Source organism: Hyla sarda, chromosome 4 (assembly GCF_029499605.1).
Source record: "Hyla sarda isolate aHylSar1 chromosome 4, aHylSar1.hap1, whole genome shotgun sequence".
In the NCBI taxonomy this organism is placed as follows: Eukaryota; Metazoa; Chordata; class Amphibia; order Anura; family Hylidae; genus Hyla; species Hyla sarda.
This window is the reverse complement of record NC_079192.1, coordinates 19,978,924-20,003,923: the sequence shown is the minus strand read 5'-3', so window position 1 is coordinate 20,003,923 and position 25,000 is coordinate 19,978,924. Positions and strand designations below refer to the sequence as shown.

At 48.0% G+C, this 25,000-nt stretch overlaps 55 non-coding genes across 55 annotated transcripts; 17 read left to right on the top strand and 38 right to left on the bottom strand.

The window, feature by feature from the left end:
• Nucleotides 1-468: 468 nt before the first annotated feature.
• TRNAL-AAG (transfer RNA leucine (anticodon AAG)) lies at nucleotides 469-550 on the bottom strand. The gene has a single exon. It is a non-coding gene; the product is annotated as a tRNA-Leu (tRNA).
• Nucleotides 551-836: 286 nt separating this feature from the next.
• Nucleotides 837-918, bottom strand: TRNAL-UAG (transfer RNA leucine (anticodon UAG)). The gene has a single exon. It is a non-coding gene; the product is annotated as a tRNA-Leu (tRNA).
• A 155-nt stretch (nucleotides 919-1,073) lies between these two features.
• On the top strand, nucleotides 1,074-1,145 carry TRNAQ-CUG (transfer RNA glutamine (anticodon CUG)). Its single transcript has one exon. It is a non-coding gene; the product is annotated as a tRNA-Gln (tRNA).
• A 677-nt stretch (nucleotides 1,146-1,822) lies between these two features.
• TRNAL-AAG (transfer RNA leucine (anticodon AAG)) lies at nucleotides 1,823-1,904 on the bottom strand. The gene has a single exon. It is a non-coding gene; the product is annotated as a tRNA-Leu (tRNA).
• A 155-nt stretch (nucleotides 1,905-2,059) lies between these two features.
• TRNAQ-CUG (transfer RNA glutamine (anticodon CUG)) lies at nucleotides 2,060-2,131 on the top strand. The gene has a single exon. It is a non-coding gene; the product is annotated as a tRNA-Gln (tRNA).
• A 684-nt stretch (nucleotides 2,132-2,815) lies between these two features.
• TRNAL-AAG (transfer RNA leucine (anticodon AAG)) lies at nucleotides 2,816-2,897 on the bottom strand. Its single transcript has one exon. It is a non-coding gene; the product is annotated as a tRNA-Leu (tRNA).
• A 286-nt stretch (nucleotides 2,898-3,183) lies between these two features.
• On the bottom strand, nucleotides 3,184-3,265 carry TRNAL-UAG (transfer RNA leucine (anticodon UAG)). The gene has a single exon. It is a non-coding gene; the product is annotated as a tRNA-Leu (tRNA).
• Nucleotides 3,266-3,420: 155 nt separating this feature from the next.
• TRNAQ-CUG (transfer RNA glutamine (anticodon CUG)) lies at nucleotides 3,421-3,492 on the top strand. Its single transcript has one exon. It is a non-coding gene; the product is annotated as a tRNA-Gln (tRNA).
• A 684-nt stretch (nucleotides 3,493-4,176) lies between these two features.
• On the bottom strand, nucleotides 4,177-4,258 carry TRNAL-AAG (transfer RNA leucine (anticodon AAG)). Its single transcript has one exon. It is a non-coding gene; the product is annotated as a tRNA-Leu (tRNA).
• Nucleotides 4,259-4,413: 155 nt separating this feature from the next.
• TRNAQ-CUG (transfer RNA glutamine (anticodon CUG)) lies at nucleotides 4,414-4,485 on the top strand. Its single transcript has one exon. It is a non-coding gene; the product is annotated as a tRNA-Gln (tRNA).
• Nucleotides 4,486-5,169: 684 nt separating this feature from the next.
• Nucleotides 5,170-5,251, bottom strand: TRNAL-AAG (transfer RNA leucine (anticodon AAG)). The gene has a single exon. It is a non-coding gene; the product is annotated as a tRNA-Leu (tRNA).
• A 155-nt stretch (nucleotides 5,252-5,406) lies between these two features.
• On the top strand, nucleotides 5,407-5,478 carry TRNAQ-CUG (transfer RNA glutamine (anticodon CUG)). Its single transcript has one exon. It is a non-coding gene; the product is annotated as a tRNA-Gln (tRNA).
• A 684-nt stretch (nucleotides 5,479-6,162) lies between these two features.
• TRNAL-AAG (transfer RNA leucine (anticodon AAG)) lies at nucleotides 6,163-6,244 on the bottom strand. The gene has a single exon. It is a non-coding gene; the product is annotated as a tRNA-Leu (tRNA).
• Nucleotides 6,245-6,530: 286 nt separating this feature from the next.
• Nucleotides 6,531-6,612, bottom strand: TRNAL-UAG (transfer RNA leucine (anticodon UAG)). The gene has a single exon. It is a non-coding gene; the product is annotated as a tRNA-Leu (tRNA).
• Nucleotides 6,613-6,767: 155 nt separating this feature from the next.
• Nucleotides 6,768-6,839, top strand: TRNAQ-CUG (transfer RNA glutamine (anticodon CUG)). The gene has a single exon. It is a non-coding gene; the product is annotated as a tRNA-Gln (tRNA).
• Nucleotides 6,840-7,523: 684 nt separating this feature from the next.
• Nucleotides 7,524-7,605, bottom strand: TRNAL-AAG (transfer RNA leucine (anticodon AAG)). The gene has a single exon. It is a non-coding gene; the product is annotated as a tRNA-Leu (tRNA).
• A 286-nt stretch (nucleotides 7,606-7,891) lies between these two features.
• On the bottom strand, nucleotides 7,892-7,973 carry TRNAL-UAG (transfer RNA leucine (anticodon UAG)). The gene has a single exon. It is a non-coding gene; the product is annotated as a tRNA-Leu (tRNA).
• A 361-nt stretch (nucleotides 7,974-8,334) lies between these two features.
• On the bottom strand, nucleotides 8,335-8,406 carry TRNAQ-CUG (transfer RNA glutamine (anticodon CUG)). Its single transcript has one exon. It is a non-coding gene; the product is annotated as a tRNA-Gln (tRNA).
• Nucleotides 8,407-8,755: 349 nt separating this feature from the next.
• Nucleotides 8,756-8,837, bottom strand: TRNAL-AAG (transfer RNA leucine (anticodon AAG)). Its single transcript has one exon. It is a non-coding gene; the product is annotated as a tRNA-Leu (tRNA).
• A 286-nt stretch (nucleotides 8,838-9,123) lies between these two features.
• TRNAL-UAG (transfer RNA leucine (anticodon UAG)) lies at nucleotides 9,124-9,205 on the bottom strand. The gene has a single exon. It is a non-coding gene; the product is annotated as a tRNA-Leu (tRNA).
• Nucleotides 9,206-9,360: 155 nt separating this feature from the next.
• TRNAQ-CUG (transfer RNA glutamine (anticodon CUG)) lies at nucleotides 9,361-9,432 on the top strand. Its single transcript has one exon. It is a non-coding gene; the product is annotated as a tRNA-Gln (tRNA).
• Nucleotides 9,433-10,040: 608 nt separating this feature from the next.
• TRNAL-AAG (transfer RNA leucine (anticodon AAG)) lies at nucleotides 10,041-10,122 on the bottom strand. The gene has a single exon. It is a non-coding gene; the product is annotated as a tRNA-Leu (tRNA).
• Nucleotides 10,123-10,408: 286 nt separating this feature from the next.
• Nucleotides 10,409-10,490, bottom strand: TRNAL-UAA (transfer RNA leucine (anticodon UAA)). Its single transcript has one exon. It is a non-coding gene; the product is annotated as a tRNA-Leu (tRNA).
• A 155-nt stretch (nucleotides 10,491-10,645) lies between these two features.
• TRNAQ-CUG (transfer RNA glutamine (anticodon CUG)) lies at nucleotides 10,646-10,717 on the top strand. Its single transcript has one exon. It is a non-coding gene; the product is annotated as a tRNA-Gln (tRNA).
• Nucleotides 10,718-11,325: 608 nt separating this feature from the next.
• Nucleotides 11,326-11,407, bottom strand: TRNAL-AAG (transfer RNA leucine (anticodon AAG)). The gene has a single exon. It is a non-coding gene; the product is annotated as a tRNA-Leu (tRNA).
• Nucleotides 11,408-11,693: 286 nt separating this feature from the next.
• TRNAL-UAG (transfer RNA leucine (anticodon UAG)) lies at nucleotides 11,694-11,775 on the bottom strand. The gene has a single exon. It is a non-coding gene; the product is annotated as a tRNA-Leu (tRNA).
• Nucleotides 11,776-11,930: 155 nt separating this feature from the next.
• Nucleotides 11,931-12,002, top strand: TRNAQ-CUG (transfer RNA glutamine (anticodon CUG)). Its single transcript has one exon. It is a non-coding gene; the product is annotated as a tRNA-Gln (tRNA).
• A 684-nt stretch (nucleotides 12,003-12,686) lies between these two features.
• On the bottom strand, nucleotides 12,687-12,768 carry TRNAL-AAG (transfer RNA leucine (anticodon AAG)). The gene has a single exon. It is a non-coding gene; the product is annotated as a tRNA-Leu (tRNA).
• Nucleotides 12,769-13,054: 286 nt separating this feature from the next.
• TRNAL-UAG (transfer RNA leucine (anticodon UAG)) lies at nucleotides 13,055-13,136 on the bottom strand. Its single transcript has one exon. It is a non-coding gene; the product is annotated as a tRNA-Leu (tRNA).
• Nucleotides 13,137-13,291: 155 nt separating this feature from the next.
• TRNAQ-CUG (transfer RNA glutamine (anticodon CUG)) lies at nucleotides 13,292-13,363 on the top strand. The gene has a single exon. It is a non-coding gene; the product is annotated as a tRNA-Gln (tRNA).
• A 684-nt stretch (nucleotides 13,364-14,047) lies between these two features.
• TRNAL-AAG (transfer RNA leucine (anticodon AAG)) lies at nucleotides 14,048-14,129 on the bottom strand. Its single transcript has one exon. It is a non-coding gene; the product is annotated as a tRNA-Leu (tRNA).
• A 155-nt stretch (nucleotides 14,130-14,284) lies between these two features.
• On the top strand, nucleotides 14,285-14,356 carry TRNAQ-CUG (transfer RNA glutamine (anticodon CUG)). The gene has a single exon. It is a non-coding gene; the product is annotated as a tRNA-Gln (tRNA).
• Nucleotides 14,357-15,040: 684 nt separating this feature from the next.
• Nucleotides 15,041-15,122, bottom strand: TRNAL-AAG (transfer RNA leucine (anticodon AAG)). The gene has a single exon. It is a non-coding gene; the product is annotated as a tRNA-Leu (tRNA).
• A 286-nt stretch (nucleotides 15,123-15,408) lies between these two features.
• TRNAL-UAG (transfer RNA leucine (anticodon UAG)) lies at nucleotides 15,409-15,490 on the bottom strand. Its single transcript has one exon. It is a non-coding gene; the product is annotated as a tRNA-Leu (tRNA).
• A 361-nt stretch (nucleotides 15,491-15,851) lies between these two features.
• On the bottom strand, nucleotides 15,852-15,923 carry TRNAQ-CUG (transfer RNA glutamine (anticodon CUG)). Its single transcript has one exon. It is a non-coding gene; the product is annotated as a tRNA-Gln (tRNA).
• Nucleotides 15,924-16,272: 349 nt separating this feature from the next.
• On the bottom strand, nucleotides 16,273-16,354 carry TRNAL-AAG (transfer RNA leucine (anticodon AAG)). The gene has a single exon. It is a non-coding gene; the product is annotated as a tRNA-Leu (tRNA).
• Nucleotides 16,355-16,640: 286 nt separating this feature from the next.
• TRNAL-UAG (transfer RNA leucine (anticodon UAG)) lies at nucleotides 16,641-16,722 on the bottom strand. Its single transcript has one exon. It is a non-coding gene; the product is annotated as a tRNA-Leu (tRNA).
• Nucleotides 16,723-16,877: 155 nt separating this feature from the next.
• On the top strand, nucleotides 16,878-16,949 carry TRNAQ-CUG (transfer RNA glutamine (anticodon CUG)). The gene has a single exon. It is a non-coding gene; the product is annotated as a tRNA-Gln (tRNA).
• A 608-nt stretch (nucleotides 16,950-17,557) lies between these two features.
• Nucleotides 17,558-17,639, bottom strand: TRNAL-AAG (transfer RNA leucine (anticodon AAG)). Its single transcript has one exon. It is a non-coding gene; the product is annotated as a tRNA-Leu (tRNA).
• Nucleotides 17,640-17,925: 286 nt separating this feature from the next.
• On the bottom strand, nucleotides 17,926-18,007 carry TRNAL-UAA (transfer RNA leucine (anticodon UAA)). The gene has a single exon. It is a non-coding gene; the product is annotated as a tRNA-Leu (tRNA).
• A 155-nt stretch (nucleotides 18,008-18,162) lies between these two features.
• TRNAQ-CUG (transfer RNA glutamine (anticodon CUG)) lies at nucleotides 18,163-18,234 on the top strand. Its single transcript has one exon. It is a non-coding gene; the product is annotated as a tRNA-Gln (tRNA).
• A 608-nt stretch (nucleotides 18,235-18,842) lies between these two features.
• TRNAL-AAG (transfer RNA leucine (anticodon AAG)) lies at nucleotides 18,843-18,924 on the bottom strand. Its single transcript has one exon. It is a non-coding gene; the product is annotated as a tRNA-Leu (tRNA).
• A 286-nt stretch (nucleotides 18,925-19,210) lies between these two features.
• TRNAL-UAG (transfer RNA leucine (anticodon UAG)) lies at nucleotides 19,211-19,292 on the bottom strand. The gene has a single exon. It is a non-coding gene; the product is annotated as a tRNA-Leu (tRNA).
• A 155-nt stretch (nucleotides 19,293-19,447) lies between these two features.
• TRNAQ-CUG (transfer RNA glutamine (anticodon CUG)) lies at nucleotides 19,448-19,519 on the top strand. Its single transcript has one exon. It is a non-coding gene; the product is annotated as a tRNA-Gln (tRNA).
• A 684-nt stretch (nucleotides 19,520-20,203) lies between these two features.
• Nucleotides 20,204-20,285, bottom strand: TRNAL-AAG (transfer RNA leucine (anticodon AAG)). Its single transcript has one exon. It is a non-coding gene; the product is annotated as a tRNA-Leu (tRNA).
• Nucleotides 20,286-20,571: 286 nt separating this feature from the next.
• TRNAL-UAG (transfer RNA leucine (anticodon UAG)) lies at nucleotides 20,572-20,653 on the bottom strand. The gene has a single exon. It is a non-coding gene; the product is annotated as a tRNA-Leu (tRNA).
• A 155-nt stretch (nucleotides 20,654-20,808) lies between these two features.
• TRNAQ-CUG (transfer RNA glutamine (anticodon CUG)) lies at nucleotides 20,809-20,880 on the top strand. Its single transcript has one exon. It is a non-coding gene; the product is annotated as a tRNA-Gln (tRNA).
• A 684-nt stretch (nucleotides 20,881-21,564) lies between these two features.
• On the bottom strand, nucleotides 21,565-21,646 carry TRNAL-AAG (transfer RNA leucine (anticodon AAG)). Its single transcript has one exon. It is a non-coding gene; the product is annotated as a tRNA-Leu (tRNA).
• A 286-nt stretch (nucleotides 21,647-21,932) lies between these two features.
• On the bottom strand, nucleotides 21,933-22,014 carry TRNAL-UAG (transfer RNA leucine (anticodon UAG)). Its single transcript has one exon. It is a non-coding gene; the product is annotated as a tRNA-Leu (tRNA).
• A 911-nt stretch (nucleotides 22,015-22,925) lies between these two features.
• TRNAL-AAG (transfer RNA leucine (anticodon AAG)) lies at nucleotides 22,926-23,007 on the bottom strand. The gene has a single exon. It is a non-coding gene; the product is annotated as a tRNA-Leu (tRNA).
• Nucleotides 23,008-23,293: 286 nt separating this feature from the next.
• Nucleotides 23,294-23,375, bottom strand: TRNAL-UAG (transfer RNA leucine (anticodon UAG)). The gene has a single exon. It is a non-coding gene; the product is annotated as a tRNA-Leu (tRNA).
• Nucleotides 23,376-23,530: 155 nt separating this feature from the next.
• Nucleotides 23,531-23,602, top strand: TRNAQ-CUG (transfer RNA glutamine (anticodon CUG)). The gene has a single exon. It is a non-coding gene; the product is annotated as a tRNA-Gln (tRNA).
• Nucleotides 23,603-24,286: 684 nt separating this feature from the next.
• TRNAL-AAG (transfer RNA leucine (anticodon AAG)) lies at nucleotides 24,287-24,368 on the bottom strand. Its single transcript has one exon. It is a non-coding gene; the product is annotated as a tRNA-Leu (tRNA).
• Nucleotides 24,369-24,654: 286 nt separating this feature from the next.
• On the bottom strand, nucleotides 24,655-24,736 carry TRNAL-UAG (transfer RNA leucine (anticodon UAG)). Its single transcript has one exon. It is a non-coding gene; the product is annotated as a tRNA-Leu (tRNA).
• A 155-nt stretch (nucleotides 24,737-24,891) lies between these two features.
• On the top strand, nucleotides 24,892-24,963 carry TRNAQ-CUG (transfer RNA glutamine (anticodon CUG)). The gene has a single exon. It is a non-coding gene; the product is annotated as a tRNA-Gln (tRNA).
• The last annotated feature ends 37 nt before the right edge of the window (nucleotides 24,964-25,000 follow it).

Genomic DNA, 25,000 nt, shown 5'->3' with positions numbered 1-25,000 from the left:
CCAGGATTAGAAAATAAAGTTAAATTGCCTCTTTCTTCCAGAAACAGTGCCAGCTCTGGCTAGTATAGAGTGGATTTCCTGATTGGTTAACCTCTGTGAATATCCCTGGCTTTTGCAGCTCGGTGCAGATTATGGTGTACGCTGCTCTGTGCCTATGTTTCAGATCTAGGGAAGGATTAAGGCAAGACAGCAAGGGTCAGTTTTGTAGTTCTTCCTGTTCACCCTATTCATCACAGAGTACATCTGATCCCTGGGGATCCCTCCTCAAGGATTGTATTCCAGATTGTCCGCGCAACATCTTAGCAGGTGGTAATACAGCGCCCATACTGAGAGAGGGACGAGAGGTTCTCCTGCATTGAAAGGGGAAGTGCTGATTAGTTAGCTGGCGCCAGGTACCTGCCTCAACCAATCGATATTCTGGGCATGTAACGTGAGCTGAAAGAGCAAGTAAAAGCAAAAGCTACTCAATGGCAACGGTGGGATTCGAACCCACGCCCCCGAAGAGACTGGAGCCTTAATCCAGCGCCTTAGACTGCTCGGCCACGCTACCACATGGTGTTGCAGCTTTCCGACCCTACCTGGGGACACAGACCTAAGTAAAGGGCAAAACAAGCATAGCTTCCCCTTCGGGAATTCGGAGCCTGGTCACCTGCATGACAGGCAGGAATACTCACAACTATACTAACGAGGAACAACCTATGCCTGCTGCTCCATGGTAATGTCCTTAAAGGGTCAGCGTTTAATAGTTCTGGAGGGAGAATTAATCGCTTTAGCTCAGCGCTAGGGATCAAAGGTGTAATCTCGTTATCCCTCTGGAAACAGCAAAAAGTGCCTAATGGCAGCAGTGGAATTCGAACCCACGCCTCCAAAGAGACTGGAGCCTAAATCCAGCGCCTTAGACTGCTCGGCCACGCTACCACACACAACTGCTGCTTTTCAATCCTACCTGAGGACGCAGACCTAAGTAAGGGGCGAAATAATCATAGCCACCCCATCTGGGAACCGTACCCCGGTTTTCTGGAGATCTGGAGGAAGAATTAAAAGTTTTAGTGTGGCAGGTGAAGGTACTTAATGGTTCCATGGTGTAATGGTTAGCACTCTGGACTCTGAATCCAGTGATCCGAGTTCAAAGCTCGGTGGGACCTTTCTTTACTTTCCTCTCAGTACTGTATTAAAATGATTTAACCTTCTTCCAGATGTGAGCTTTTCAAATCCATAAATGCTGCTTCCATACCTTTGTGTTCTGTCGCCCCAAGGTGCAATTAGTTGAGAACTTGGATGAAAACTCATGCCTCAAAGAAACCCAGAGCACTCACATCCCCCCGGGAGCCATAATGCCAGAAATATGGGTTATCCAGGATTAGAAAATAAAGTTAAATTGCCTCTTTCTTCCAGAAACAGTGCCAGCTCTGGCTAGTATAGAGTGGATTTCCTGATTGGTTAACCTCTGTGAATATCCCTGGCTTTTGCAGCTCGGTGCAGATTATGGTGTACGCTGCTCTGTGCCTATGTTTCAGATCTAGGGAAGGATTAAGGCAAGACAGCAAGGGTCAGTTTTGTAGTTCTTCCTGTTCACCCTATTCATCACAGAGTACATCTGATCCCTGGGGATCCCTCCTCAAGGATTGTATTCCAGATTGTCCGCGCAACATCTTAGCAGGTGGTAATACAGCGCCCATACTGAGAGAGGGACGAGAGGTTCTCCTGCATTGAAAGGGGAAGCGCTGATTAGTTAGCTGGCGCCAGGTACCTGCCTCAACCAATCGATATTCTGGGCATGTAACGTGAGCTGAAAGAGCAAGTAAAAGCAAAAGCTACTCAATGGCAACGGTGGGATTCGAACCCACGCCCCCGAAGAGACTGGAGCCTTAATCCAGCGCCTTAGACTGCTCGGCCACGCTACCACACACAACTGATGCTTTTCAACCCTACCTGAGGACGCAGACCTAAGTAAGGGGCGAAATAATCATAGCCACCCCATCTGGGAACCGTACCCCGGTTTTCTGGAGATCTGGAGGAAGAATTAAAAGTTTTAGTGTGGCAGGTGAAGGTACTTAATGGTTCCATGGTGTAATGGTTAGCACTCTGGACTCTGAATCCAGTGATCCGAGTTCAAATCTCGGTGGGACCTTTCTTTACTTTCCTCTCATTACTCAGTACTGTATTAAAATTATTTAACCTTCTTCCAGATGTGAGCTTTTCAAATCCATAAATGCTGCTTCCATACCTTTGTGTTCTGTCGCCCCAAGGTGCAATTAGTTGAGAACTTGGATGAAAACTCATGCCTCAAAGAAACCCAGAGCACTCACATCCCCCCGGGAGCCATAATGCCAGAAATATGGGTTATCCAGGATTAGAAAATAAAGTTAAATTGCCTCTTTCTTCCAGAAACAGTGCCAGCTCTGGCTAGTATAGAGTGGATTTCCTGATTGGTTAACCTCTGTGAATATCCCTGGCTTTTGCAGCTCGGTGCAGATTATGGTGTACGCTGCTCTGTGCCTATGTTTCAGATCTAGGGAAGGATTAAGGCAAGACAGCAAGGGTCAGTTTTGTAGTTCTTCCTGTTCACCCTATTCATCACAGAGTACATCTGATCCCTGGGGATCCCTCCTCAAGGATTGTATTCCAGATTGTCCGCGCAACATCTTAGCAGGTGGTAATACAGCGCCCATACTGAGAGAGGGACGAGAGGTTCTCCTGCATTGAAAGGGGAAGCGCTGATTAGTTAGCTGGCGCCAGGTACCTGCCTCAACCAATCGATATTCTGGGCATGTAACGTGAGCTGAAAGAGCAAGTAAAAGCAAAAGCTACTCAATGGCAACGGTGGGATTCGAACCCACGCCCCCGAAGAGACTGGAGCCTTAATCCAGCGCCTTAGACCGCTCGGCCACGCTACCACATGGTGTTGCAGCTTTCCGACCCTACCTGGGGACACAGACCTAAGTAAAGGGCAAAACAAGCATAGCTTCCCCTTCGGGAATTCGGAGCCTGGTCACCTGCATGACAGGCAGGAATACTCACAACTATACTAACGAGGAACAACCTATGCCTGCTGCTCCATGGTAATGTCCTTAAAGGGTCAGCGTTTAATAGTTCTGAAGGGAGAATTAATCGCTTTAGCTCAGCGCTAGGGATCAAAGGTGTAATCTCGTTATACCTCTGGAAACAGCAAAAAGTGCCTAATGGCAGCGGTGGGATTCGAACCCACGCCTCCAAAGAGACTGGAGCCTAAATCCAGCGCCTTAGACCGCTCGGCCACGCTACCACACACAACTGCTGCTTTTCAACCCTACCTGAGGACGCAGACCTAAGTAAGGGGCGAAATAATCATAGCCACCCCATCTGGGAACCGTACCCCGGTTTTCTGGAGATCTGGAGGAAGAATTAAAAGTTTTAGTGTGGCAGGTGAATGTACTTAATGGTTCCATGGTGTAATGGTTAGCACTCTGGACTCTGAATCCAGTGATCCAAGTTCAAATCTCGGTGGGACCTTTCTTTACTTTCCTCTCATTACTCAGTACTGTATTAAAATTATTTAACCTTCTTCCAGATGTGAGCTTTTCAAATCCATAAATGCTGCTTCCATACCTTTGTGTTCTGTCGCCCCAAGGTGCAATTAGTTGAGAACTTGGATGAAAACTCATGCCTCAAAGAAACCCAGAGCACTCACATCCCCCCGGGAGCCATAATGCCAGAAATATGGGTTATCCAGGATTAGAAAATAAAGTTAAATTGCCTCTTTCTTCCAGAAACAGTGCCAGCTCTGGCTAGTATAGAGTGGATTTCCTGATTGGTTAACCTCTGTGAATATCCCTGGCTTTTGCAGCTCGGTGCAGATTATGGTGTACGCTGCTCTGTGCCTATGTTTCAGATCTAGGGAAGGATTAAGGCAAGACAGCAAGGGTCAGTTTTGTAGTTCTTCCTGTTCACCCTATTCATCACAGAGTACATCTGATCCCTGGGGATCCCTCCTCAAGGATTGTATTCCAGATTGTCCGCGCAACATCTTAGCAGGTGGTAATACAGCGCCCATACTGAGAGAGGGACGAGAGGTTCTCCTGCATTGAAAGGGGAAGCGCTGATTAGTTAGCTGGCGCCAGGTACCTGCCTCAACCAATCGATATTCTGGGCATGTAACGTGAGCTGAAAGAGCAAGTAAAAGCAAAAGCTACTCAATGGCAACGGTGGGATTCGAACCCACGCCCCCGAAGAGACTGGAGCCTTAATCCAGCGCCTTAGACCGCTCGGCCACGCTACCACACACAACTGCTGCTTTTCAACCCTACCTGAGGACGCAGACCTAAGTAAGGGGCGAAATAATCATAGCCACCCCATCTGGGAACCGTACCCCGGTTTTCTGGAGATCTGGAGGAAGAATTAAAAGTTTTAGTGTGGCAGGTGAAGGTACTTAATGGTTCCATGGTGTAATGGTTAGCACTCTGGACTCTGAATCCAGTGATCCGAGTTCAAATCTCGGTGGGACCTTTCTTTACTTTCCTCTCATTACTCAGTACTGTATTAAAATTATTTAACCTTCTTCCAGATGTGAGCTTTTCAAATCCATAAATGCTGCTTCCATACCTTTGTGTTCTGTCGCCCCAAGGTGCAATTAGTTGAGAACTTGGATGAAAACTCATGCCTCAAAGAAACCCAGAGCACTCACATCCCCCCGGGAGCCATAATGCCAGAAATATGGGTTATCCAGGATTAGAAAATAAAGTTAAATTGCCTCTTTCTTCCAGAAACAGTGCCAGCTCTGGCTAGTATAGAGTGGATTTCCTGATTGGTTAACCTCTGTGAATATCCCTGGCTTTTGCAGCTCGGTGCAGATTATGGTGTACGCTGCTCTGTGCCTATGTTTCAGATCTAGGGAAGGATTAAGGCAAGACAGCAAGGGTCAGTTTTGTAGTTCTTCCTGTTCACCCTATTCATCACAGAGTACATCTGATCCCTGGGGATCCCTCCTCAAGGATTGTATTCCAGATTGTCCGCGCAACATCTTAGCAGGTGGTAATACAGCGCCCATACTGAGAGAGGGACGAGAGGTTCTCCTGCATTGAAAGGGGAAGCGCTGATTAGTTAGCTGGCGCCAGGTACCTGCCTCAACCAATCGATATTCTGGGCATGTAACGTGAGCTGAAAGAGCAAGTAAAAGCAAAAGCTACTCAATGGCAACGGTGGGATTCGAACCCACGCCCCCGAAGAGACTGGAGCCTTAATCCAGCGCCTTAGACTGCTCGGCCACGCTACCACACACAACTGATGCTTTTCAACCCTACCTGAGGACGCAGACCTAAGTAAGGGGCGAAATAATCATAGCCACCCCATCTGGGAACCGTACCCCGGTTTTCTGGAGATCTGGAGGAAGAATTAAAAGTTTTAGTGTGGCAGGTGAAGGTACTTAATTGTTCCATGGTGTAATGGTTAGCACTCTGGACTCTGAATCCAGTGATCCGAGTTCAAATCTCGGTGGGACCTTTCTTTACTTTCCTCTCATTACTCAGTACTGTATTAAAATTATTTAACCTTCTTCCAGATGTGAGCTTTTCAAATCCATAAATGCTGCTTCCATACCTTTGTGTTCTGTCGCCCCAAGGTGCAATTAGTTGAGAACTTGGATGAAAACTCATGCCTCAAAGAAACCCAGAGCACTCACATCCCCCCGGGAGCCATAATGCCAGAAATATGGGTTATCCAGGATTAGAAAATAAAGTTAAATTGCCTCTTTCTTCCAGAAACAGTGCCAGCTCTGGCTAGTATAGAGTGGATTTCCTGATTGGTTAACCTCTGTGAATATCCCTGGCTTTTGCAGCTCGGTGCAGATTATGGTGTACGCTGCTCTGTGCCTATGTTTCAGATCTAGGGAAGGATTAAGGCAAGACAGCAAGGGTCAGTTTTGTAGTTCTTCCTGTTCACCCTATTCATCACAGAGTACATCTGATCCCTGGGGATCCCTCCTCAAGGATTGTATTCCAGATTGTCCGCGCAACATCTTAGCAGGTGGTAATACAGCGCCCATACTGAGAGAGGGACGAGAGGTTCTCCTGCATTGAAAGGGGAAGCGCTGATTAGTTAGCTGGCGCCAGGTACCTGCCTCAACCAATCGATATTCTGGGCATGTAACGTGAGCTGAAAGAGCAAGTAAAAGCAAAAGCTACTCAATGGCAACGGTGGGATTCGAACCCACGCCCCCGAAGAGACTGGAGCCTTAATCCAGCGCCTTAGACCGCTCGGCCACGCTACCACATGGTGTTGCAGCTTTCCGACCCTACCTGGGGACACAGACCTAAGTAAAGGGCAAAACAAGCATAGCTTCCCCTTCGGGAATTCGGAGCCTGGTCACCTGCATGACAGGCAGGAATACTCACAACTATACTAACGAGGAACAACCTATGCCTGCTGCTCCATGGTAATGTCCTTAAAGGGTCAGCGTTTAATAGTTCTGAAGGGAGAATTAATCGCTTTAGCTCAGCGCTAGGGATCAAAGGTGTAATCTCGTTATACCTCTGGAAACAGCAAAAAGTGCCTAATGGCAGCGGTGGGATTCGAACCCACGCCTCCAAAGAGACTGGAGCCTAAATCCAGCGCCTTAGACCGCTCGGCCACGCTACCACACACAACTGCTGCTTTTCAACCCTACCTGAGGACGCAGACCTAAGTAAGGGGCGAAATAATCATAGCCACCCCATCTGGGAACCGTACCCCGGTTTTCTGGAGATCTGGAGGAAGAATTAAAAGTTTTAGTGTGGCAGGTGAATGTACTTAATGGTTCCATGGTGTAATGGTTAGCACTCTGGACTCTGAATCCAGTGATCCAAGTTCAAATCTCGGTGGGACCTTTCTTTACTTTCCTCTCATTACTCAGTACTGTATTAAAATTATTTAACCTTCTTCCAGATGTGAGCTTTTCAAATCCATAAATGCTGCTTCCATACCTTTGTGTTCTGTCGCCCCAAGGTGCAATTAGTTGAGAACTTGGATGAAAACTCATGCCTCAAAGAAACCCAGAGCACTCACATCCCCCCGGGAGCCATAATGCCAGAAATATGGGTTATCCAGGATTAGAAAATAAAGTTAAATTGCCTCTTTCTTCCAGAAACAGTGCCAGCTCTGGCTAGTATAGAGTGGATTTCCTGATTGGTTAACCTCTGTGAATATCCCTGGCTTTTGCAGCTCGGTGCAGATTATGGTGTACGCTGCTCTGTGCCTATGTTTCAGATCTAGGGAAGGATTAAGGCAAGACAGCAAGGGTCAGTTTTGTAGTTCTTCCTGTTCACCCTATTCATCACAGAGTACATCTGATCCCTGGGGATCCCTCCTCAAGGATTGTATTCCAGATTGTCCGCGCAACATCTTAGCAGGTGGTAATACAGCGCCCATACTGAGAGAGGGACGAGAGGTTCTCCTGCATTGAAAGGGGAAGCGCTGATTAGTTAGCTGGCGCCAGGTACCTGCCTCAACCAATCGATATTCTGGGCATGTAACGTGAGCTGAAAGAGCAAGTAAAAGCAAAAGCTACTCAATGGCAACGGTGGGATTCGAACCCACGCCCCCGAAGAGACTGGAGCCTTAATCCAGCGCCTTAGACCGCTCGGCCACGCCACCACATGTTGTTGCAGCTTGCCGACCCTACCTGGGGACACAGACCTAAGTAAAGGGCAAAACAAGCATAGCTTCCCCTTCGGGAATTCGGAGCCTGGTCACCTGCATGACAGGCAGGAATACTCACAACTATACTAACGAGGAACAACCTATGCCTGCTGCTCCATGGTAATGTCCTTAAAGGGTCAGCGTTTAATAGTTCTGGAGGGAGAATTAATCGCTTTAGCTCAGCGCTAGGGATCAAAGGTGTAATCTCGTTATACCTCTGGAAACAGCAAAAAGTGCCTAATGGCAGCAGTGGGATTCGAACCCACGCCTCCAAAGAGACTGGAGCCTAAATCCAGCGCCTTAGACCGCTCGGCCACGCTACCACACACAACTGATGCTTTTCAACCCTACCTGAGGACGCAGACCTAAGTAAGGGGCGAAATAATCATAGCCACCCCATCTGGGAACCGTACCCCGGTTTCCTGGAGATCTGGAGGAAGAATTAAAAGTTTTAGTGTGGCAGGTGAAGGTACTTAATGGTTCCATGGTGTAATGGTTAGCACTCTGGACTCTGAATCCAGTGACCTCTGTGAATATCCCTGGCTTTTGCAGCTCGGTGCAGATTATGGTGTACGCTGCTCTGTGCCTATGTTTCAGATCTAGGGAAGGATTAAGGCAAGACAGCAAGGGTCAGTTTTGTAGTTCTTCCTGTACAGTACTGAGTAATGAGAGGAAAGTAAAGAAAGGTCCCACCGAGATTTGAACTCGGATCACTGGATTCAGAGTCCAGAGTGCTAACCATTACACCATGGAACCATTAAGTACCTTCACCTGCCACACTAAAACTTTTAATTCTTCCTCCAGATCTCCAGAAAACAGCAAGACAGCAAGGGTCAGTTTTGTAGTTCTTCCTGTTCACCCTATTCATCACAGAGTACATCTGATCCCTGGGGATCCCTCCTCAAGGATTGTATTCCAGATTGTCCGCGCAACATCTTAGCAGGTGGTAATACAGCGCCCATACTGAGAGAGGGACGAGAGGTTCTCCTGCATTGAAAGGGGAAGCGCTGATTAGTTAGCTGGCGCCAGGTACCTGCCTCAACCAATCGATATTCTGGGCATGTAACGTGAGCTGAAAGAGCAAGTAAAAGCAAAAGCTACTCAATGGCAACGGTGGGATTCGAACCCACGCCCCCGAAGAGACTGGAGCCTTAATCCAGCACCTTAGACCGCTCGGCCACGCTACCACATGGTGTTGCAGCTTTCCGACCCTACCTGGGGACACAGACCTAAGTAAAGGGCAAAACAAGCATAGCTTCCCCTTCGGGAATTCGGAGCCTGGTCACCTGCATGACAGGCAGGAATACTCACAACTATACTAACGAGGAACAACCTATGCCTGCTGCTCCATGGTAATGTCCTTAAAGGGTCAGCGTTTAATAGTTCTGAAGGGAGAATTAATCGCTTTAGCTTTGCGCTAGGAATCAAAGGTGTAATCTCGTTATACCTCTGGAAACAGCAAAAAGTGCCTAATGGCAGCGGTGGGATTCGAACCCACGCCTCCAAAGAGACTGGAGCCTAAATCCAGCGCCTTAGACCGCTCGGCCACGCTACCACACACAACTGCTGCTTTTCAACCCTACCTGAGGACGCAGACCTAAGTAAGGGGCGAAATAATCATAGCCACCCCATCTGGGAACCGTACCCCGGTTTTCTGGAGATCTGGAGGAAGAATTAAAAGTTTTAGTGTGGCAGGAGAAGGTACTTAATGGTTCCATGGTGTAATGGTTAGCACTCTGGACTCTGAATCCAGTGATCCGAGTTCAAATCTCGGTGGGACCTTTCTTTACTTTCCTCTCATTACTCAGTACTGTATTAAAATTATTTAACCTTCTTCCAGATGTGAGCTTTTCAAATCCATAAATGCTGCTTCCATACCTTTGTGTTCTGTCGCCCCAAGGTGCAATTAGTTGAGAACTTGGATGAAAACTCATGCCTCAAAGAAACCCAGAGCACTCACATCCCCCCGGGAGCCATAATGCTAGTATAGAGTGGATTTCCTGATTGGTTAACCTCTGTGAATATCCCTGGCTTTTGCAGCTCGGTGCAGATTATGGTGTACGCTGCTCTGTGCCTATGTTTCAGATCTAGGGAAGGATTAAGGCAAGACAGCAAGGGTCAGTTTTGTAGTTCTTCCTGTTCATCCTATTCATCACAGAGTACATCTGATCCCTGGGGATCCCTCCTCAAGGATTGTATTCCAGATTGTCCGCGCAACATCTTAGCAGGTGGTAATACAGCGCCCATACTGAGAGAGGGACGAGAGGTTCTCCTGCATTGAAAGGGGAAGTGCTGATTAGTTAGCTGGCGCCAGGTACCTGCCTCAACCAATCGATATTCTGGGCATGTAACGTGAGCTGAAAGAGCAAGTAAAAGCAAAAGCTACTCAATGGCAACGGTGGGATTCGAACCCACGCCCCCGAAGAGACTGGAGCCTTAATCCAGCGCTTTAGACCGCTCGGCCACGCCACCACATGGTGTTGCAGCTTTCCGACCCTACCTGGGGACACAGACCTAAGTAAAGGGCAAAACAAGCATAGCTTCCCCTTCGGGAATTCGGAGCCTGGTCACCTGCATGACAGGCAGGAATACTCACAACTATACTAACGAGGAACAACCTATGCCTGCTGCTCCATGGTAATGTCCTTAAAGGGTCAGCGTTTAATAGTTCTGGAGGGAGAATTAATCGCTTTAGCTCAGCGCTAGGGATCAAAGGTGTAATCTCGTTATCCCTCTGGAAACAGCAAAAAGTGCCTAATGGCAGCAGTGGGATTCGAACCCACGCCTCCAAAGAGACTGGAGCTTAAATCCAGCGCCTTAGACTGCTCGGCCATGCTACCACACACAACTGCTGCTTTTCAACCCTACCTGAGGACGCAGACCTAAGTAAGGGGCGAAATAATCATAGCCACCCCATCTGGGAACCGTACCCCGGTTTTCTGGAGATCTGGAGGAAGAATTAAAAGTTTTAGTGTGGCAGGAGAAGGTACTTAATGGTTCCATGGTGTAATGGTTAGCACTCTGGACTCTGAATCCAGTGATCCGAGTTCAAATCTCGGTGGGACCTTTCTTTACTTTCCTCTCATTACTCAGTACTGTATTAAAATTATTTAACCTTCTTCCAGATGTGAGCTTTTCAAATCCATAAATGCTGCTTCCATACCTTTGTGTTCTGTCGCCCCAAGGTGCAATTAGTTGAGAACTTGGATGAAAACTCATGCCTCAAAGAAACCCAGAGCACTCACATCCCCCCGGGAGCCATAATGCTAGTATAGAGTGGATTTCCTGATTGGTTAACCTCTGTGAATATCCCTGGCTTTTGCAGCTCGGTGCAGATTATGGTGTACGCTGCTCTGTGCCTATGTTTCAGATCTAGGGAAGGATTAAGGCAAGACAGCAAGGGTCAGTTTTGTAGTTCTTCCTGTTCACCCTATTCATCACAGAGTACATCTGATCCCTGGGGATCCCTCCTCAAGGATTGTATTCCAGATTGTCCGCGCAACATCTTAGCAGGTGGTAATACAGCGCCCATACTGAGAGAGGGACGAGAGGTTCTCCTACATTGAAAGGGGAAGCGCTGATTAGTTAGCTGGCGCCAGGTACCTGCCTCAACCAATCGATATTCTGGGCATGTAACGTGAGCTGAAAGAGCAAGTAAAAGCAAAAGCTACTCAATGGCAACGGTGGGATTCGAACCCACGCCCCCGAAGAGACTGGAGCCTTAATCCAGCGCCTTAGACCGCTCGGCCACGCTACCACATGGTGTTGCAGCTTTCCGACCCTACCTGGGGACACAGACCTAAGTAAAGGGCAAAACAAGCATAGCTTCCCCTTCGGGAATTCGGAGCCTGGTCACCTGCATGACAGGCAGGAATACTCACAACTATACTAACGAGGAACAACCTATGCCTGCTGCTCCATGGTAATGTCCTTAAAGGGTCAGCGTTTAATAGTTCTGAAGGGAGAATTAATCGCTTTAGCTCTGCGCTAGGGATCAAAGGTGTAATCTCGTTATACCTCTGGAAACAGCAAAAAGTGCCTAATGGCAGCGGTGGGATTCGAACCCACGCCTCCAAAGAGACTGGAGCCTAAATCCAGCGCCTTAGACCGCTCGGCCACGCTACCACACACAACTGCTGCTTTTCAACCCGACCTGAGGACGCAGACCTAAGTAAGGGGCGAAATAATCATAGCCACCCCATCTGGGAACCGTACCCCGGTTTTCTGGAGATCTGGAGGAAGAATTAAAAGTTTTAGTGTGGCAGGTGAAGGTACTTAATGGTTCCATGGTGTAATGGTTAGCACTCTGGACTCTGAATCCAGTGATCCGAGTTCAAATCTCGGTGGGACCTTTCTTTACTTTCCTCTCATTACTCAGTACTGTATTAAAATTATTTAACCTTCTTCCAGATGTGAGCTTTTCAAATCCATAAATGCTGCTTCCATACCTTTGTGTTCTGTCGCCCCAAGGTGCAATTAGTTGAGAACTTGGATGAAAACTCATGCCTCAAAGAAACCCAGAGCACTCACATCCCCCCGGAAGCCATAATGCCAGAAATATGGGTTATCCAGGATTAGAAAATAAAGTTAAATTGCCTCTTTCTTCCAGAAACAGTGCCAGCTCTGGCTAGTATAGAGTGGATTTCCTGATTGGTTAACCTCTGTGAATATCCCTGGCTTTTGCAGCTCGGTGCAGATTATGGTGTACGCTGCTCTGTGCCTATGTTTCAGATCTAGGGAAGGATTAAGGCAAGACAGCAAGGGTCAGTTTTGTAGTTCTTCCTGTTCACCCTATTCATCACAGAGTACATCTGATCCCTGGGGATCCCTCCTCAAGGATTGTATTCCAGATTGTCCGCGCAACATCTTAGCAGGTGGTAATACAGCGCCCATACTGAGAGAGGGACGAGAGGTTCTCCTGCATTGAAAGGGGAAGCGCTGATTAGTTAGCTGGCGCCAGGTACCTGCCTCAACCAATCGATATTCTGGGCATGTAACGTGAGCTGAAAGAGCAAGTAAAAGCAAAAGCTACTCAATGGCAACGGTGGGATTCGAACCCACGCCCCCGAAGAGACTGGAGCCTTAATCCAGCGCCTTAGACCGCTCGGCCACGCTACCACATGGTGTTGCAGCTTTCCGACCCTACCTGGGGACACAGACCTAAGTAAAGGGCAAAACAAGCATAGCTTCCCCTTCGGGAATTCGGAGCCTGGTCACCTGCATGACAGGCAGGAATACTCACAACTATACTAACGAGGAACAACCTATGCCTGCTGCTCCATGGTAATGTCCTTAAAGGGTCAGCGTTTAATAGTTCTGAAGGGAGAATTAATCGCTTTAGCTCTGCGCTAGGGATCAAAGGTGTAATCTCGTTATACCTCTGGAAACAGCAAAAAGTGCCTAATGGCAGCGGTGGGATTCGAACCCACGCCTCCAAAGAGACTGGAGCCTAAATCCAGCGCCTTAGACCGCTCGGCCACGCTACCACACACAACTGCTGCTTTTCAACCCGACCTGAGGACGCAGACCTAAGTAAGGGGCGAAATAATCATAGCCACCCCATCTGGGAACCGTACCCCGGTTTTCTGGAGATCTGGAGGAAGAATTAAAAGTTTTAGTGTGGCAGGTGAAGGTACTTAATGGTTCCATGGTGTAATGGTTAGCACTCTGGACTCTGAATCCAGTGATCCGAGTTCAAATCTCGGTGGGACCTTTCTTTACTTTCCTCTCATTACTCAGTACTGTATTAAAATTATTTAACCTTCTTCCAGATGTGAGCTTTTCAAATCCATAAATGCTGCTTCCATACCTTTGTGTTCTGTCGCCCCAAGGTGCAATTAGTTGAGAACTTGGATGAAAACTCATGCCTCAAAGAAACCCAGAGCACTCACATCCCCCCGGAAGCCATAATGCCAGAAATATGGGTTATCCAGGATTAGAAAATAAAGTTAAATTGCCTCTTTCTTCCAGAAACAGTGCCAGCTCTGGCTAGTATAGAGTGGATTTCCTGATTGGTTAACCTCTGTGAATATCCCTGGCTTTTGCAGCTCGGTGCAGATTATGGTGTACGCTGCTCTGTGCCTATGTTTCAGATCTAGGGAAGGATTAAGGCAAGACAGCAAGGGTCAGTTTTGTAGTTCTTCCTGTTCACCCTATTCATCACAGAGTACATCTGATCCCTGGGGATCCCTCCTCAAGGATTGTATTCCAGATTGTCCGCGCAACATCTTAGCAGGTGGTAATACAGCGCCCATACTGAGAGAGGGACGAGAGGTTCTCCTGCATTGAAAGGGGAAGCGCTGATTAGTTAGCTGGCGCCAGGTACCTGCCTCAACCAATCGATATTCTGGGCATGTAACGTGAGCTGAAAGAGCAAGTAAAAGCAAAAGCTACTCAATGGCAACGGTGGGATTCGAACCCACGCCCCCGAAGAGACTGGAGCCTTAATCCAGCGCCTTAGACCGCTCGGCCACGCTACCACACACAACTGCTGCTTTTCAACCCTACCTGAGGACGCAGACCTAAGTAAGGGGCGAAATAATCATAGCCACCCCATCTGGGAACCGTACCCCGGTTTTCTGGAGATCTGGAGGAAGAATTAAAAGTTTTAGTGTGGCAGGTGAAGGTACTTAATGGTTCCATGGTGTAATGGTTAGCACTCTGGACTCTGAATCCAGTGATCCGAGTTCAAATCTCGGTGGGACCTTTCTTTACTTTCCTCTCATTACTCAGTACTGTATTAAAATTATTTAACCTTCTTCCAGATGTGAGCTTTTCAAATCCATAAATGCTGCTTCCATACCTTTGTGTTCTGTCGCCCCAAGGTGCAATTAGTTGAGAACTTGGATGAAAACTCATGCCTCAAAGAAACCCAGAGCACTCACATCCCCCCGGGAGCCATAATGCCAGAAATATGGGTTATCCAGGATTAGAAAATAAAGTTAAATTGCCTCTTTCTTCCAGAAACAGTGCCAGCTCTGGCTAGTATAGAGTGGATTTCCTGATTGGTTAACCTCTGTGAATATCCCTGGCTTTTGCAGCTCGGTGCAGATTATGGTGTACGCTGCTCTGTGCCTATGTTTCAGATCTAGGGAAGGATTAAGGCAAGACAGCAAGGGTCAGTTTTGTAGTTCTTCCTGTTCACCCTATTCATCACAGAGTACATCTGATCCCTGGGGATCCCTCCTCAAGGATTGTATTCCAGATTGTCCGCGCAACATCTTAGCAGGTGGTAATACAGCGCCCATACTGAGAGAGGGACGAGAGGTTCTCCTGCATTGAAAGGGGAAGCGCTGATTAGTTAGCTGGCGCCAGGTACCTGCCTCAACCAATCGATATTCTGGGCATGTAACGTGAGCTGAAAGAGCAAGTAAAAGCAAAAGCTACTCAATGGCAACGGTGGGATTCGAACCCACGCCCCCGAAGAGACTGGAGCCTTAATCCAGCGCCTTAGACCGCTCGGCCACGCCACCACATGTTGTTGCAGCTTGCCGACCCTACCTGGGGACACAGACCTAAGTAAAGGGCAAAACAAGCATAGCTTCCCCTTCGGGAATTCGGAGCCTGGTCACCTGCATGACAGGCAGGAATACTCACAACTATACTAACGAGGAACAACCTATGCCTGCTGCTCCATGGTAATGTCCTTAAAGGGTCAGCGTTTAATAGTTCTGGAGGGAGAATTAATCGCTTTAGCTCAGCGCTAGGGATCAAAGGTGTAATCTCGTTATACCTCTGGAAACAGCAAAAAGTGCCTAATGGCAGCAGTGGGATTCGAACCCACGCCTCCAAAGAGACTGGAGCCTAAATCCAGCGCCTTAGACCGCTCGGCCACGCTACCACACACAACTGATGCTTTTCAACCCTACCTGAGGACGCAGACCTAAGTAAGGGGCGAAATAATCATAGCCACCCCATCTGGGAACCGTACCCCGGTTTCCTGGAGATCTGGAGGAAGAATTAAAAGTTTTAGTGTGGCAGGTGAAGGTACTTAATGGTTCCATGGTGTAATGGTTAGCACTCTGGACTCTGAATCCAGTGACCTCTGTGAATATCCCTGGCTTTTGCAGCTCGGTGCAGATTATGGTGTACGCTGCTCTGTGCCTATGTTTCAGATCTAGGGAAGGATTAAGGCAAGACAGCAAGGGTCAGTTTTGTAGTTCTTCCTGTACAGTACTGAGTAATGAGAGGAAAGTAAAGAAAGGTCCCACCGAGATTTGAACTCGGATCACTGGATTCAGAGTCCAGAGTGCTAACCATTACACCATGGAACCATTAAGTACCTTCACCTGCCACACTAAAACTTTTAATTCTTCCTCCAGATCTCCAGAAAACAGCAAGACAGCAAGGGTCAGTTTTGTAGTTCTTCCTGTTCACCCTATTCATCACAGAGTACATCTGATCCCTGGGGATCCCTCCTCAAGGATTGTATTCCAGATTGTCCGCGCAACATCTTAGCAGGTGGTAATACAGCGCCCATACTGAGAGAGGGACGAGAGGTTCTCCTGCATTGAAAGGGGAAGCGCTGATTAGTTAGCTGGCGCCAGGTACCTGCCTCAACCAATCGATATTCTGGGCATGTAACGTGAGCTGAAAGAGCAAGTAAAAGCAAAAGCTACTCAATGGCAACGGTGGGATTCGAACCCACGCCCCCGAAGAGACTGGAGCCTTAATCCAGCACCTTAGACCGCTCGGCCACGCTACCACATGGTGTTGCAGCTTTCCGACCCTACCTGGGGACACAGACCTAAGTAAAGGGCAAAACAAGCATAGCTTCCCCTTCGGGAATTCGGAGCCTGGTCACCTGCATGACAGGCAGGAATACTCACAACTATACTAACGAGGAACAACCTATGCCTGCTGCTCCATGGTAATGTCCTTAAAGGGTCAGCGTTTAATAGTTCTGAAGGGAGAATTAATCGCTTTAGCTCTGCGCTAGGAATCAAAGGTGTAATCTCGTTATACCTCTGGAAACAGCAAAAAGTGCCTAATGGCAGCGGTGGGATTCGAACCCACGCCTCCAAAGAGACTGGAGCCTAAATCCAGCGCCTTAGACCGCTCGGCCACGCTACCACACACAACTGCTGCTTTTCAACCTTACCTGAGGACGCAGACCTAAGTAAGGGGCGAAATAATCATAGCCACCCCATCTGGGAACCGTACCCCGGTTTTCTGGAGATCTGGAGGAAGAATTAAAAGTTTTAGTGTGGCAGGAGAAGGTACTTAATGGTTCCATGGTGTAATGGTTAGCACTCTGGACTCTGAATCCAGTGATCCGAGTTCAAATCTCGGTGGGACCTTTCTTTACTTTCCTCTCATTACTCAGTACTGTATTAAAATTATTTAACCTTCTTCCAGATGTGAGCTTTTCAAATCCATAAATGCTGCTTCCATACCTTTGTGTTCTGTCGCCCCAAGGTGCAATTAGTTGAGAACTTGGATGAAAACTCATGCCTCAAAGAAACCCAGAGCACTCACATCCCCCCGGGAGCCATAATGCTAGTATAGAGTGGATTTCCTGATTGGTTAACCTCTGTGAATATCCCTGGCTTTTGCAGCTCGGTGCAGATTATGGTGTACGCTGCTCTGTGCCTATGTTTCAGATCTAGGGAAGGATTAAGGCAAGACAGCAAGGGTCAGTTTTGTAGTTCTTCCTGTTCACCCTATTCATCACAGAGTACATCTGATCCCTGGGGATCCCTCCTCAAGGATTGTATTCCAGATTGTCCGCGCAACATCTTAGCAGGTGGTAATACAGCGCCCATACTGAGAGAGGGACGAGAGGTTCTCCTGCATTGAAAGGGGAAGTGCTGATTAGTTAGCTGGCGCCAGGTACCTGCCTCAACCAATCGATATTCTGGGCATGTAACGTGAGCTGAAAGAGCAAGTAAAAGCAAAAGCTACTCAATGGCAACGGTGGGATTCGAACCCACGCCCCCGAAGAGACTGGAGCCTTAATCCAGCGCTTTAGACCGCTCGGCCACGCCACCACATGGTGTTGCAGCTTTCCGACCCTACCTGGGGACACAGACCTAAGTAAAGGGCAAAACAAGCATAGCTTCCCCTTCGGGAATTCGGAGCCTGGTCACCTGCATGACAGGCAGGAATACTCACAACTATACTAACGAGGAACAACCTATGCCTGCTGCTCCATGGTAATGTCCTTAAAGGGTCAGCGTTTAATAGTTCTGGAGGGAGAATTAATCGCTTTAGCTCAGCGCTAGGGATCAAAGGTGTAATCTCGTTATCCCTCTGGAAACAGCAAAAAGTGCCTAATGGCAGCAGTGGGATTCGAACCCACGCCTCCAAAGAGACTGGAGCTTAAATCCAGCGCCTTAGACTGCTCGCCCATGCTACCACACACAACTGCTGCTTTTCAACCCTACCTGAGGACGCAGACCTAAGTAAGGGGCGAAATAATCATAGCCACCCCATCTGGGAACCGTACCCCGGTTTTCTGGAGATCTGGAGGAAGAATTAAAAGTTTTAGTGTGGCAGGAGAAGGTACTTAATGGTTCCATGGTGTAATGGTTAGCACTCTGGACTCTGAATCCAGTGATCCGAGTTCAAATCTCGGTGGGACCTTTCTTTACTTTCCTCTCATTACTCAGTACTGTATTAAAATTATTTAACCTTCTTCCAGATGTGAGCTTTTCAAATCCATAAATGCTGCTTCCATACCTTTGTGTTCTGTCGCCCCAAGGTGCAATTAGTTGAGAACTTGGATGAAAACTCATGCCTCAAAGAAACCCAGAGCACTCACATCCCCCCGGGAGCCATAATGCTAGTATAGAGTGGATTTCCTGATTGGTTAACCTCTGTGAATATCCCTGGCTTTTGCAGCTCGGTGCAGATTATGGTGTACGCTGCTCTGTGCCTATGTTTCAGATCTAGGGAAGGATTAAGGCAAGACAGCAAGGGTCAGTTTTGTAGTTCTTCCTGTTCACCCTATTCATCACAGAGTACATCTGATCCCTGGGGATCCCTCCTCAAGGATTGTATTCCAGATTGTCCGCGCAACATCTTAGCAGGTGGTAATACAGCGCCCATACTGAGAGAGGGACGAGAGGTTCTCCTGCATTGAAAGGGGAAGCGCTGATTAGTTAGCTGGCGCCAGGTACCTGCCTCAACCAATCGATATTCTGGGCATGTAACGTGAGCTGAAAGAGCAAGTAAAAGCAAAAGCTACTCAATGGCAACGGTGGGATTCGAACCCACGCCCCCGAAGAGACTGGAGCCTTAATCCAGCGCCTTAGACCGCTCGGCCACGCTACCACATGGTGTTGCAGCTTTCCGACCCTACCTGGGGACACAGACCTAAGTAAAGGGCAAAACAAGCATAGCTTCCCCTTCGGGAATTCGGAGCCTGGTCACCTGCATGACAGGCAGGAATACTCACAACTATACTAACGAGGAACAACCTATGCCTGCTGCTCCATGGTAATGTCCTTAAAGGGTCAGCGTTTAATAGTTCTGAAGGGAGAATTAATCGCTTTAGCTCTGCGCTAGGGATCAAAGGTGTAATCTCGTTATACCTCTGGAAACAGCAAAAAGTGCCTAATGGCAGCGGTGGGATTCGAACCCACGCCTCCAAAGAGACTGGAGCCTAAATCCAGCGCCTTAGACCGCTCGGCCACGCTATCACACACAACTACTGCTTTTCAACCCGACCTGAGGACGCAGACCTAAGTAAGGGGCGAAATAATCATAGCCACCCCATCTGGGAACCGTACCCCGGTTTTCTGGAGATCTGGAGGAAGAATTAAAAGTTTTAGTGTGGCAGGTGAAGGTACTTAATGGTTCCATGGTGTAATGGTTAGCACTCTGGACTCTGAATCCAGTGATCCGAGTTCAAATCTCGGTGGGACCTTTCTTTACTTTCCTCTCATTACTCAGTACTGTATTAAAATTATTTAACCTTCTTCCAGATGTGAGCTTTTCAAATCCATAAATGCTGCTTCCATACCTTTGTGTTCTGTCGCCCCAAGGTGCAATTAGTTGAGAACTTGGATGAAAACTCATGCCTCAAAGAAACCCAGAGCACTCACATCCCCCCGGAAGCCATAATGCCAGAAATATGGGTTATCCAGGATTAGAAAATAAAGTTAAATTGCCTCTTTCTTCCAGAAACAGTGCCAGCTCTGGCTAGTATAGAGTGGATTTCCTGATTGGTTAACCTCTGTGAATATCCCTGGCTTTTGCAGCTCGGTGCAGATTATGGTGTACGCTGCTCTGTGCCTATGTTTCAGATCTAGGGAAGGATTAAGGCAAGACAGCAAGGGTCAGTTTTGTAGTTCTTCCTGTTCACCCTATTCATCACAGAGTACATCTGATCCCTGGGGATCCCTCCTCAAGGATTGTATTCCAGATTGTCCGCGCAACATCTTAGCAGGTGGTAATACAGCGCCCATACTGAGAGAGGGACGAGAGGTTCTCCTGCATTGAAAGGGGAAGCGCTGATTAGTTAGCTGGCGCCAGGTACCTGCCTCAACCAATCGATATTCTGGGCATGTAACGTGAGCTGAAAGAGCAAGTAAAAGCAAAAGCTACTCAATGGCAACGGTGGGATTCGAACCCACGCCCCCGAAGAGACTGGAGCCTTAATCCAGCGCCTTAGACCGCTCGGCCACGCTACCACATGGTGTTGCAGCTTTCCGACCCTACCTGGGGACACAGACCTAAGTAAAGGGCAAAACAAGCATAGCTTCCCCTTCGGGAATTCGGAGCCTGGTCACCTGCATGACAGGCAGGAATACTCACAACTATACTAACGAGGAACAACCTATGCCTGCTGCTCCATGGTAATGTCCTTAAAGGGTCAGCGTTTAATAGTTCTGAAGGGAGAATTAATCGCTTTAGCTCAGCGCTAGGGATCAAAGGTGTAATCTCGTTATACCTCTGGAAACAGCAAAAAGTGCCTAATGGCAGCGGTGGGATTCGAACCCACGCCTCCAAAGAGACTGGAGCCTAAATCCAGCGCCTTAGACCGCTCGGCCACGCTACCACACACAACTGCTGCTTTTCAACCCTACCTGAGGACGCAGACCTAAGTAAGGGGCGAAATAATCATAGCCACCCCATCTGGGAACCGTACCCCGGTTTTCTGGAGATCTGGAGGAAGAATTAAAAGTTTTAGTGTGGCAGGTGAAGGTACTTAATGGTTCCATGGTGTAATGGTTAGCACTCTGGACTCTGAATCCAGTGATCCGAGTTCAAATCTCGGTGGGACCTTTCTTTACTTTCCTCTCATTACTCAGTACTGTATTAAAATTATTTAACCTTCTTCCAGATGTGAGCTTTTCAAATCCATAAATGCTGCTTCCATACCTTTGTGTTCTGTCACCCCAAGGTGCAATTAGTTGAGAACTTGGATGAAAACTCATGCCTCAAAGAAACCCAGAGCACTCACATCCCCCCGGGAGCCATAATGCCAGAAATATGGGTTATCCAGGATTAGAAAATAAAGTTAAATTGCCTCTTTCTTCCAGAAACAGTGCCAGCTCTGGCTAGTATAGAGTGGATTTCCTGATTGGTTAACCTCTGTGAATATCCCTGGCTTTTGCAGCTCGGTGCAGATTATGGTGTACGCTGCTCTGTGCCTATGTTTCAGATCTAGGGAAGGATTAAGGCAAGACAGCAAGGGTCAGTTTTGTAGTTCTTCCTGTTCACCCTATTCATCACAGAGTACATCTGATCCCTGGGGATCCCTCCTCAAGGATTGTATTCCAGATTGTCCGCGCAACATCTTAGCAGGTGGTAATACAGCGCCCATACTGAGAGAGGGACGAGAGGTTCTCCTGCATTGAAAGGGGAAGTGCTGATTAGTTAGCTGGCGCCAGGTACCTGCCTCAACCAATCGATATTCTGGGCATGTAACGTGAGCTGAAAGAGCAAGTAAAAGCAAAAGCTACTCAATGGCAACGGTGGGATTCGAACCCACGCCCCCGAGGAGACTGGAGCCTTAATCCAGCGCTTTAGACCGCTCGGCCACGCCACCACATGGTGTTGCAGCTTTCCGACCCTACCTGGGGACACAGACCTAAGTAAAGGGCAAAACAAGCATAGCTTCCCCTTCGGGAATTCGGAGCCTGGTCACCTGCATGACAGGCAGGAATATTCACAACTATACTAACGAGGAACAACCTATGCCTGCTGCTCCATGGTAATGTCCTTAAAGGGTCAACGTTTAATAGTTCTGGAGGGAGAATTAATCGCTTTAGCTCAGCGCTAGGGATCAAAGGTGTAATCTCGTTATCCCTCTGGAAACAGCAAAAAGTGCCTAATGGCAGCAGTGGGATTCGAACCCACGCCTCCAAAGAGACTGGAGCCTAAATCCAGCGCCTTAGACTGCTCGGCCACGCTACCACACACAACTGCTGCTTTTCAACCCTACCTGAGGACGCAGACCTAAGTAAGGGGCGAAATAATCATAGCCACCCCATCTGGGAACCGTACCCCGGTTTTCTGGAGATCTGGAGGAAGAATTAAAAGTTTTAGTGTGGCAGGAGAAGGTACTTAATGGTTCCATGGTGTAATGGTTAGCACTCTGGACTCTGAATACAGTGATCCGAGTTCAAATCTCGGTGGGACCTTTCTTTACTTTCCTCTCATTACTCAGTACTGTATTAAAATTATTTAACCTTCTTCCAGATGTGAGCTTTTCAAATCCATAAATGCTGCTTCCATACCTTTGTGTTCTGTCGCCCCAAGGTGCAATTAGTTGAGAACTTGGATGAAAACTCATGCCTCAAAGAAACCCAGAGCACTCACATCCCCCCGGGAGCCATAATGCCAGAAATATGGGTTATCCAGGATTAGAAAATAAAGTTAAATTGCCTCTTTCTTCCAGAAACAGTGCCAGCTCTGGCTAGTATAGAGTGGATTTCCTGATTGGTTAACCTCTGTGAATATCCCTGGCTTTTGCAGCTCGGTGCAGATTATGGTGTACGCTGCTCTGTGCCTATGTTTCAGATCTAGGGAAGGATTAAGGCAAGACAGCAAGGGTCAGTTTTGTAGTTCTTCCTGTTCACCCTATTCATCACAGAGTACATCTGATCCCTGGGGATCCCTCCTCAAGGATTGTATTCCAGATTGTCCGCGCAACATCTTAGCAGGTGGTAATACAGCGCCCATACTGAGAGAGGGACGAGAGGTTCTCCTGCATTGAAAGGGGAAGCGCTGATTAGTTAGCTGGCGCCAGGTACCTGCCTCAACCAATCGATATTCTGGGCATGTAACGTGAGCTGAAAGAGCAAGTAAAAGCAAAAGCTACTCAATGGCAACGGTGGGATTCGAACCCACGCCCCCGAAGAGACTGAAGCCTTAATCCAGCGCCTTAGACCGCTCGGCCACGCTACCACATGGTGTTGCAGCTTTCCGACCCTACCTGGGGACACAGACCTAAGTAAAGGGCAAAACAAGCATAGCTTCCCCTTCGGGAATTCGGAGCCTGGTCACCTGCATGACAGGCAGGAATACTCACAACTATACTAACGAGGAACAACCTATGCCTGCTGCTCCATGGTAATGTCCTTAAAGGGTCAGCGTTTAATAGTTCTGAAGGGAGAATTAATCGCTTTAGCTCTGCGCTAGGGATCAAAGGTGTAATCTCGTTATACCTCTGGAAACAGCAAAAAGTGCCTAATGGCAGCGGTGGGATTCGAACCCACGCCTCCAAAGAGACTGGAGCCTAAATCCAGCGCCTTAGACCGCTCGGCCACGCTACCACACACAACTGCTGCTTTTCAACCCTACCTGAGGACGCAGACCTAAGTAAGGGGCGAAATAATCATAGCCACCCCATCTGGGAACCGTACCCCGGTTTTCTGGAGATCTGGAGGAAGAATTAAAAGTTTTAGTGTGGCAGGTGAAGGTACTTAATGGTTCCATGGTGTAATGGTTAGCACTCTGGACTCTGAATCCAGTGATCCGAGTTCAAATCTCGGTGGGACCTTTCTTTACTTTCCTCTCATTACTCAGTACTGTATTAAAATTATTTAACCTTCTTCCAGATGTGAGCTTTTCAAATCCATAAATGCTGCTTCCATACCTTTGTGTTCTGTCGCCCCAAGGTGCAATTAGTTGAGAACTTGGATGAAAACTCATGCCTCAAAGAAACCCAGAGCACTCACATCCCCCCGGAAGCCATAATGCCAGAAATATGGGTTATCCAGGATTAGAAAATAAAGTTAAATTGCCTCTTTCTTCCAGAAACAGTGCCAGCTCTGGCTAGTATAGAGTGGATTTCCTGATTGGTTTACCTCTGTGAATATCCCTGGCTTTTGCAGCTCGGTGCAGATTATGGTGTACGCTGCTCTGTGCCTATGTTTCAGATCTAGGGAAGGATTAAGGCAAGACAGCAAGGGTCAGTTTTGTAGTTCTTCCTGTTCACCCTATTCATCACAGAGTACATCTGATCCCTGGTGATCCCTCCTCAAGGATTGTATTCCAGATTGTCCGCGCAACATCTTAGCAGGTGGTAATACAGCGCCCATACTGAGAGAGGGACGAGAGGTTCTCCTGCATTGAAAGGGGAAGTGCTGATTAGTTAGCTGGCGCCAGGTACCTGCCTCAACCAATCGATATTCTGGGCATGTAACGTGAGCTGAAAGAGCAAGTAAAAGCAAAAGCTACTCAATGGCAACGGTGGGATTCGAACCCACGCCCCCGAAGAGACTGGAGCCTTAATCCAGCACCTTAGACCGCTCGGCCACGCTACCACATGGTGTTGCAGCTTTCCGACCCTACCTGGGGACACAGACCTAAGTAAAGGGCAAAAAAAGCATAGCTTCCCCTTCGGGAATTCGGAGCCTGGTCACCTGCATGACAGGCAGGAATACTCACAACTATACTAACGAGGAACAACCTATGCCTGCTGCTCCATGGTAATGTCCTTAAAGGGTCAGCGTTTAATAGTTCTGGAGGGAGAATTAATCGCTTTAGCTCAGCGCTAGGGATCAAAGGTGTAATCTCGTTATCCCTCTGGAAACAGCAAAAAGTGCCTAATGGCAGCAGTGGGATTCGAACCCACGCCTCCAAAGAGACTGGAGCCTAAATCCAGCGCCTTAGACTGCTCGGCCACGCTACCACACACAACTGCTGCTTTTCAACCCTACCTGAGGACGCAGACCTAAGTAAGGGGCGAAATAATCATAGCCACCCCATCTGGGAACCGTACCCCGGTTTTCTGGAGATCTGGAGGAAGAATTAAAAGTTTTAGTGTGGCAGGTGAAGGTACTTAATGGTTCCATGGTGTAATGGTTAGCACTCTGGACTCTGAATCCAGTGATCCGAGTTCAAATCTCGGTGGGACCTTTCTTTACTTTCCTCTCAGTACTGTATTAAAATTATT